The sequence below is a fragment of the Telopea speciosissima genome, chromosome 11 (genome assembly GCF_018873765.1).
Source record: "Telopea speciosissima isolate NSW1024214 ecotype Mountain lineage chromosome 11, Tspe_v1, whole genome shotgun sequence".
Classification (NCBI taxonomy): domain Eukaryota; kingdom Viridiplantae; phylum Streptophyta; class Magnoliopsida; order Proteales; family Proteaceae; genus Telopea; species Telopea speciosissima.
The window spans coordinates 29,623,774-29,633,732 of NC_057926.1; the positions used below are offsets into that span (position 1 = coordinate 29,623,774).

At 38.7% G+C, this 9,959-nt stretch overlaps 1 pseudogene; it reads left to right on the top strand.

The window, feature by feature from the left end:
* Positions 1-8,042, top strand: part of LOC122644935 — a 28,877-nt pseudogene extending 20,835 nt beyond the window's left edge.
* Positions 8,043-9,959: the final 1,917 nt, after the last annotated feature.

The window sequence follows — 9,959 nt, forward strand, 5'->3', positions numbered from 1 at the left end:
GCTAGATCCAGTGTCGAGGTAGAATTTAGAGCTATGGTTTATGGAGTGTGTGAACTTGTATGGTTGAAAAGACTTGTTCAGGAACTGGGATTTGCCACTAAAGGCCCTATGAGACTCTACTGTGATAACAAGGCGGCTAATAGTATTGCTCACAATCCTATGCAACATGACAGGACCAAGCACATTGAAGTGGATCGACACTTTGTCAAGGAAAAGATAAACTCTGGATGCATCTGTACTCCTTTTGTGAAGACTGGTGATCAACTGGCGGATATCTTCATTAAGGTTCTTTACCTCTATTCAGTTTGGTACTCTCCTATGCAAGCTGGGAATGCATGACATTTATTCTCCAGCTTGAGGGGGGAGTATTAGAGTTGTGAGAAGTTTTGTAAGGGTAGTTTGGGAACTAGCCTTTTGTCTAGTTGCCCCATTATGTTTTTTTTTCTATTTTCTCCTTTCTTACCTTTTACCTCCCTAGGGAGGTGTATGTAAAATTTTTATTTCTAGTAATGAAGTAATATAGGTGTTAAGTATAGAGTCATTAAAACTCTAACACATTACAACCGAATCCTCTCTCTTGTCTTCTTCTTCCTTCTCCAACATCCTCTCATTCTCTTACTTACATTCCTAAACCTAAAATCTAACTGCATAAACTGGCTGACCATGCTAACAACAGAGGTGATATCAGGTCGTGTGTGGGATAGATAGATCAATTTTCCCACTAGACGTTGGTATTGTCCTTTGTCCACAGGTTCACCTGTTTGACTAGATAAACGAACATTTGCTTCAATTGGTGTATTGGCTGGTCTACATCCCAACATGCCAGTCTCAGTCAGAATATCCAAGACGTATTTTCGTTGAGGGAGAAATACGCTTCAATGCCCAAGAAGTAGAGCAACTGTCCCAAGTCTTTGATCTCAAATTCTCGACCAAGATACGCCTTGAGGCGTGTTATTTCCTCAGTGTCGTCGCCGATTACCACTATGTCATCGACATAGACAATCAAAACTGCGATCTTTGAACCATGTGCTTGATAAAAAGAGTATGGTTAGCATTGCTCTGGGAGTAGCCAAATGAGATCATAGCACTATGAAATCTGTCAAACCAGGCCCGAGGGGACTGTTTTAGTCCGTATGGTGCACGCTTGAGTTTGTACACCTTGCCAACAGTTGCTTCACTAAAAAACCTAGGAGGAATGTCAAGATACACCTCTTCTTCAAGCTCCCTATGTAAAAAAGCATTCTTGACATCGAGTTGTTGCAATGCCCAACCAAGATTGACGACACATGAGAGAATGACTCGAATGGTGTTCATTTTTGCCACCGGTGCAAAGGTCTCCTGATTACTAGACCATAGGTCTATGTAAATCCTCTAGCCACTAGCCGAGCCTTGTAACGATCTACGGATCCATATGCTTTTTGCTTAGCAACGAACACCCATTTACAACTGACAGTCTTCTTTTGGGGAGGAAGACTCACCAAGTCCAATGCATTGTTCTTCTTCAAGGCTTGCATTTCTTCCTCTATTGCTGCTTTCCACTTTGGGTCTTTAAGAGCCTCCTGCCAATTCTGAGGAATGGAAACAGAAGACAAAGTCGATACAGAGGCACGAAAAGAAGGAGACAAACACCCATACGAGACAGCCTTAGAGATACTGGGATCAAGGGAAGCATCAAGAGAAGGAGAACCTGAAATACTGGGATCTGAAATAATGGGCTCAGAAGGATCATTACCGGATGTAACCGGATCTGTTGCAGGAGGTGACGGTTGACTAGGTAGAGTTGGCACAGCTGTGGTAGGCTCTATTTACTGCTCACGAGGTCGACAAGAGTAGACAATGTCAAAAACGGATTATAGGTTGATAGTTGGGGCGCTGCAATATGTTACCCTAACTAGGCCCGATGTCTCCTTCTCAGTGAACAAGGCTTGTCAATTTGTGCATTCACCCACGGTTGAACACTGGCAGCTAGTGAAGCACATCTTGCGCTATTTGAAGAGTACACGCACCCATGGGTTACTATTTGAGAAGTCCACAACCCATTCTCTTCAGGCATTTTTGGATGCAGACTGGGCTGGGGACAATACTGATCACAAATCCACGGGTGGCTTTGATATTTTTCTTGGGCCCAATTTGATCTCCTAGACCTCTCGCAGGCAGCGGATTGTTGCACGGTCATCTACTGAGGCCGAGTACAAGTCTTTGGCCGATGCTTCTGCTGAATTGATTTGGCTAGAGTCGTTGTTTTGTGAACTTGGCTTCCCATTGTCTGGTCTTCCGATTCTTTGGTGCGACAATATAGGGGCGGCATATCTTTCAGCCAACCCCGTCTTCCACGCTCGCACGAAGCATGTGGAAATTGACTTTCACTTCGTGCGGGATTGTGTGGCAAAAAGGCAGCTACAGGTTCATTTCAACTAAGGATCAGCTTGCGGACACGTTCACCAAACCACTAGGCACGACCAGGTTTCATTTTCTTAGAGACAAGTTGAAGATTCGCGTTCCGGAATCTCCACCTTGAGGGGGTGTATCAAGGATATAACTGTCCTTCTCATCTGAAGCTCAGTATCTCCACGTATGATATCAAATCAGTCCAAGAATGGCAAGTCAGAATCGGTATTGCATGTGATATTGAATGGCACCTCAGTGGATATTTTATCTTACACTTTCTATATTTCATGTGATTTGTTTCCATATAAAACCATAGTGAATATCTCACAATGTACTCTTATTTATACTCTCTAATTGAGAGATGAATGATATGGAATGAAATACAATTTACCGACTCTAACATGTGCAGAGAAAGATGAAACCTCCTAGCTTCCTCCAGCTGAGACATCTCATCTTCAATTGCATTAGTGGCTTCTAATAATTCAGGTGCACCAACAATATGAATGAACCTGAAAAGAAAGAAAGTAGTCAATTTTAAATAAATAAACCTAACAGGAAACTCTTGCCAGAAAAAACCCAAGTCGAAAAAAAATGAAAATCCAATCAATATTTGTGTTTCACAAACCTCAAAAGAGTAGATTTGGAGAACCGTGCTGAACCCCTGAGATTTCTAGGCAACTGAAGTTTGAAGTTGTCAACCATTCCTTTGGAATGGGCATCTTTTGCTTCTGGTAGATGCAGTACAAGCTGTTCTAGAAGACCGGAAGCCAATTTCTCCACTGTTTTGTTGCCACAAACAAATGCATCATACCTATATAATAAATAAACATCAAAACATCCCCGAATAATTTCAAAAACTGTAATTCACTTTCCAGAAAGATCAAGAGAAAATAGCACGAGAATCCAAAATAAAAGCATCTGTGAGATGCTAATGCATTTTGAGTTCAGTTCAGTCTTTCTCGTTGCAAAGAAGAAACAAATGGATGTGCTAACCCGTCCACATGTTTGCTCTTTGCTATCGCTGTCACTGCCGCTGCTGCCCGAGCTTGGGATCACAAAGCTGGGTGGATGTTGAGGATGGGATGCACATCCTAGCCTCCCTTCTTCAGACTATTTTGTGGCATCTGATATGAGGGAGACAATCTGTTGAAGATATTGGGGGGAGAGGTTGGGGAACCGATCCATAATTTTTTGGTGACCGAGCGATCTCGAATTCTGACTGAAAGGCAACATCAATTACCAATCTGTCCCCTTGGATGATCATGTCGATGCATTCTTATTCCCTAGTAGAAGTTATTCGTTTGGAATCTTTGAAAGTGCAGACAAGCAGAATGGTAGATATGTCCATTACATCAACAACATTAATACTAAAAAAATAAGTGGACCAGTACATGTAGAGAACCTCCTTGCTGAAACGTCAATACTAACAAATGCATTTAATTAAGAAAAAACAATAGCTATAAAGAGAGAGAGAGTTGAACCTGCCGAAGATAGGAAGAAGGGTTTAGAGGTGGTATTCGCAGGGTATGAGAAAGGAGATCGTGGCGAGAGGTAGGCGGGAGGGTTTAGGTTTAGAGGTGGAATTCGCAGGGTATGAGAAGGAGATCATGGAGAGCGGGAGACAGTAGGGTTTAGGTTTAGGGCCTTAGAGGTGGAATTCACAGGGTTAAGAAGTTGGCCATGCTAAGCCGCTATTGAGTTGCAGTGTTCAGCATGGCAGCAAGGAATGAGCCTATGTATAGAAATGTGAAAATTTTTAAGGACCAACACCCATAAAATTGTACAAAAGGCTCTCCTCACCTACAAAGCTGTGAAATCCAAGGACATGAATAATGAAATTTCAAGTAGGGCAGCTAGAACCCCTGAATCTTTTCACTCTAACAGGCCTTGGTAGATAAATTACTACAAGAATAATTAAATGTACAAAGCTTAGACAAAGGAACAAAAAAAAAAAAAGAAAACAGAGAGAGAATTCCAAGATAGAGCTACACGAAAAAAGAAGCACAAGAACAACTTGCAGTGTCCCCTAGTGAAGCCTCAATCAGGTTTTCACATGCCCTTGAGCAGCAACATCAACAAACAACCATTTCTCAAGCAAAGCAAGAGGGGCTTCACTTCCTGGCTTCCAGCCACATTGTTGGAATAGTTCTAAGTGGTATTTGAGGTTGTCTTATTAGATTTTGGTTAATTCTTATCCATCCTTGGAGCAATATTGATATCTTCTAAGTGCTTGAGGCATATATTGATGTCTAGGATGGTCCCACGTAATAGCAGTAGCCATTGCAGGGCTTCAAGTTGGACAAATTGTTTGGACCCTTCAAGGACAATTATTCACATAGAACCTGCCTAGCCATGGATGTCAATTTGAACATCACTCATTAGTAGTACACATAAAAGTTTAAATGGTGCTGAAATTATCACGATCAATATGCAATGATAGCCATGCTCTCCTCCGCTGGTTTTCCCATAAGTAGTTTTGGTATGACTCTAATTATGTTGATACTCACATTTCTTGAAATGGAAGCTTTTGTCTTTGCTCTTCGTACTTTTTCAATTTGTGTGTTTGTTGTAGTTATGGGAGTGGGAACTTGTATGTAATTTGAACTGGTAGTTGTTGGGAGCTATGAGGCATGATGGGAGAAGTTATTGAGTAGAAAATAATTACTCATACAGTATGACTAAGCAATATTGAAGAAGAGAAAAAAAAAACCAGACGTGTACAGTGTCAGTAAGGAGGAATAGAACAAGGAAAAGAGAGACAAAAACTCAAAACAAATCCAAATCATATCCTTTAATATCTATAGTAATAAACATCCATAAATGGAATAAAGTTATTGTAATAAAAAAAGAAGTAAGGTAAGTAAGAGAGAAAGGGGTAGAGTTTGAGAGACAGAAGGAACTTGGGGAGGGAGAGATAACGAGAGAGAGAGAGAGGAATCTTACAATTGTACCAATTAGACAAAATCCATCGTATGAGAACCCACAATCATGGTAAATTTCCCAACATCAAGCACCATTTTTCTCCACAAGAAGGAAAACACCTAGATTGAACTAAACAAGTGGCTCTTATTCGATATTAACTTTTTAAATGACACCATAGACATTCAATTTCTAAATTATTAATAAAATAGCTCGGGCAAAACTCTCGAATGCTGAATTATGAAGGAACATATACGATAAAGAAGCAAATGAAGTTTTGGGAAGAATATATACAGTAAAAAGATGTATACCTAATTTGTATGGGCAAATGAGAAAAAAAGTGTACCGGGGCTCTCCTTCTACATAAGATTTGTTTACTATAGAAATTATTACCGTCTTGTTTCCCATTGAAACTTGTTCCAGAGCTGTTTTAGTATCATCCTTTGGAACATTCATGGTGTTCCAAAATCCAATGGAAGTAAAAGAGCAGCCAATGTTTCAATCTACAGAAAATGAGGAACTAAAAGGAGGAGAGTGAGGATCCTTACCATGTTTAGTGATAGGAATTGGTATTTTCGGAATAGTGAGAAAACCTGTTGCCTGAAATAATATTTGTATTCTGCCCAGGAACCACAAACTTTTACAAGTATATATACAATTTAGTTGGCTAGGCATTCAAAACAGTAGACTGAGTTTAATTACGTGAAATTATGGTCAAACCAATCACATCAAACAGAGGATACAATTATTCAAAATTACAGTACATAAAAGAAATCCCTTTAATTGAGAATCCTTCATGCAATACCAATCAAGAGGTACAAAAAAGTAACTTTTGAAGATTCATAGATCAGTTTTGTAGCTTTGATTCCTTTCTTAGGATTCATATTCTTGAAATTAAAAGAGTGGAGAAATATAAATGACAGAAAAAAGAAACACCAATAGGGAGAGCACTTCTTACAGATACAACCAATAGGCAATATCCAATCCAACACGCCCAAGTTTGACATCATCCATTTGAAATCCTAATGTCTAGAACAGAGCATATGCAGCAGCATCATATATGGATATTTTAACAAAAATTCTGAAGGTATGAGTAGATCAAATTCTGCATAGGGTTTTGTCAATTTAGTGGGTACCTTCTTGGGTAGTGATGAAGTTGGCATAAACGTAACCAAGCAATCTCCCAGACATTGAATCTCTGCAAACCTGAAGGATGCAAGCGAAGAGTTGCACACCGGTGATGTCAGGGTGAAGGTCCCCAATGTGAAGCGAAGGTGCAGGGATGATCTAAGGTACAACCATTGACACCTGCACACGCAGGAGGAGATGACACATAAAGAATTGCTAGAGAATAAAGAAATGCTAGCGGTGGCATTAGGACATGTGCACTATTACTCAACCTTCTCTTAGTCATCAATCCAGATAGGAAACTTCAAGTTTGGACTGTAATAAATCCCACATGGTTACCCCTATAATCTCAAACTCAATAGATAAATATCCATTTAAGATGGACACAAATCCTTATCTTTGACACCCAAATCAATGGTTGTAGCAACAAATCCACCCACAGATTCATTAACGAAGTCTCTCTTGGTCCTGTGTTTCACTATTTCTGCACCAACTACTCCATGCCTATATAAACCCTCTAATTCAAGCAAAGGTCAAACCATAATTAGCCAACAGGTTTAAAGTCCTTATCAGCCCAGGAAGCACAATACTTCTCTCAACATGAGGCGCATTGTACCAAGTTACAACAACTGTTCCACAAATAGACCCAGAAACCAAACTCAAAGTCGGACCCTTAATCGCCTTCATCATTGAAGTCACTGTCCTCAAAATATCCTACTTTTGAAGGATCCGTGGTTCTCCTCTAACTGGAAAAATAAATACATGATCCAAAACGCTCCAAACACCAAATCATAAGAATGTCGATGAGAGAAATACAATTTATACTAACACTACCAAGAGCAGATCATCACATATATACTACAAATGGGAGAAAACCATCAAATTCATAAAAGGCACATTACTCAAGATTTCAAAATACACTCAAAAATCGATGAGAGAGATAAACAGAATAATCATTTTGTGTTATTCGTGCAATTTTTTCACTTAATTTAACAACATTGGACTTGAATGTGTCCAAAGGATTCAATTGTAGAAATAAATGATGATCCATTCTACATATATATATATTTTTTTGGTAAAAATCCATTCTACATATTAAAATTGGTAAAAGTTTGGCAAAGAAATTTGGAGAGATTAAAAATACAATTGGCAAGGAAAACGTTCCAAAATCCAAAGAAAGAGCTCCAAATTGAAGTCACAAAATGATGTTTCATATAGGGATGTGTCTAAGGGAAACGTATGAGCAAAGGAAATAAAACCAAACCCGAAGTTGCAACCTTAATAAATAAATAAGATGGTCAAAAACGATCCAAACTCAAAATCACAAGAAATGGATGAGTAAAATACAGTTTATATTTACACTACCCAGAGCGGGCAAATATACAGAGGGGGAGAAACCCATCAAATTCATAAAGTGCCATTAATCAATATTTCAAAATAAACACTAAAATCGATGGGAAATATGGACGTAATAATCAATTTTTCACTTAATTTATCTACATTGGACTTGAACGAGTCCAAATGATTCAATTACAACAACAAATGAGAATAATCCATTCTACATATCGGAACACGTTAAATTTTTCAAAGAAATTTGGAGGGAATGAAAATACAGTTAACACGGAAAAGGTTCCATACTCCAAAGAAAAAGTTCCAAATTGAAGTCCGTGAGGGCGATGTTGCGAGGGTTTGCAGCGGTGTGGTAACAAGCAGAACTTCAGAAGCCCTAAACGAAGATAGGAGATCTGAAAATTAAAAAAAGGGATCGATCCCATTAGGTGTAAATCCTTGTTCTTCAAGGTTCGCATCTGAATAGTGCATACAATGAAGGAGTATGTGTGAGAAGGCCCCAAAGACACTGAGGGAAGAGTTGTCTTTTGCAGAGGGACTATTGTAGAGTAGGACAATTCATAAGAGAGAGAGAGAGAGAGAGAGAGAGAGAGAGAGGGGGGGGGAAATAAGGTTTCCAGAAGGGGTTCCATCAGAGAGAGGAAGATCAGGGAGCGTAGGTTGTGAGAGAGAGAGAGAGGAGACGAAAAGTAAAAAAACGTAAGAGGAAGTATGCAGGGGTAGACATACGATGGGGAGAGAGACAGAAGACCGAAGCAATGTACCTTTTCAGAGAGGTAGAATAATGAGAGGAATTGGGACGTTTGAAGATGGATCAACCATTTTTCCATTGTAGAAAGTAAGTCAAAAGTCTTTCCTTCATGGAGGGCAGTTAGTTTTGAGGTTCTAGAAACTGTAACCGAAAATAGAAGTCTAATATAAGAGTTCCAGCAAGTTGAGTAGCAACAGGACTCTTTCAAAATGGCGGAATGTTCACATTTTGAAAACAGACACAGATTAAGTGCTAGTCCGATGTTTCTCTCTGAAACCAAATTTCAAATATCAGTTCTTATTTAAGAGAAACTCAGATTTCCTACTTGGAAAAGGAAGATACAAGAAACAGGAAAAAAGACCCGATCTTTAATGAACAGAACAATAGCAGAAATTTAGATCTCACTGGAGTAAGAGATTACCCAACAGATACTTGATCTCAACAATAAAATATAAGACATACATATGGAAGTAGAGAAGTCAAGGTACTAACCTGATGATGCATCATATCCCGTGGAAGAAGAATATTTGAATTTGGATTCTTACAGGGATTCAGTAGTTTTTTTCTTGAAAAACAAAGGAACACCGGTTAGGAAGGGGAGAGAGAGATTGGGGCAGGGGTGGGATCAAAGGAATTTGGTAGTTTTTTTTCTTGGAAAGAGAAACACCTGTTTGGAAGGGGGGAGAGAGCGAGAGAGAGAGATGGTTGGGATCACCTTTTTTTTTTTTTTCTCTTAGAAAGAAGACACACCGGTTAGTGAGATTGAAAGGGGAGGAGGGGTATTTTGGACTTTGAATGGGTGGGTATCAGGGTCATTTTGGGTATCTGAAAAATTTGACAAAAATTTTGAGTACGTACTTTTATAGGATACTAGTAAACTCACACGTGCATGGCCATATGTTGGAGTGAGAGAAAGCATGGTGTGTAGTCTCATATTATTAGCATTTTATTAGAGTTATAAATTTAAAATGCTATTTTCAATAATAGTTACAATGTTCATTAACTCTAAAATGCTACTTTCAATAATAGTTACAATGTTCATTTACATCAATTCTGAAATAACTTCTAAATACAGAGTTTTTAGCTATGCCTTTTAGCTTCGCCTATCTATTCCTTCTCAATTCCTATCTTCTTCTTTTGCTGATCTTGGTTGTCTTCTAAATCAATGACTCTCTTCTTTTCTGCATATCTTTCCTTGAGTTTCTCTGCAACAATTCTTTTTGATGTTCTGCTTGAATAATTTCTATTATCAATTTTGAAGAAGAAACTATATATTTTAGATATGCAACACTTCAAAGAATCTTTGTGCTGCAAAACAGAAAATAAACACTAATTATATATTTAATATAATTAATATAAAGGAATTGAATCTTGAAGCATGTTTCAGCAATTGTCATATGTCAAAATTAATCGAGTGCAGATG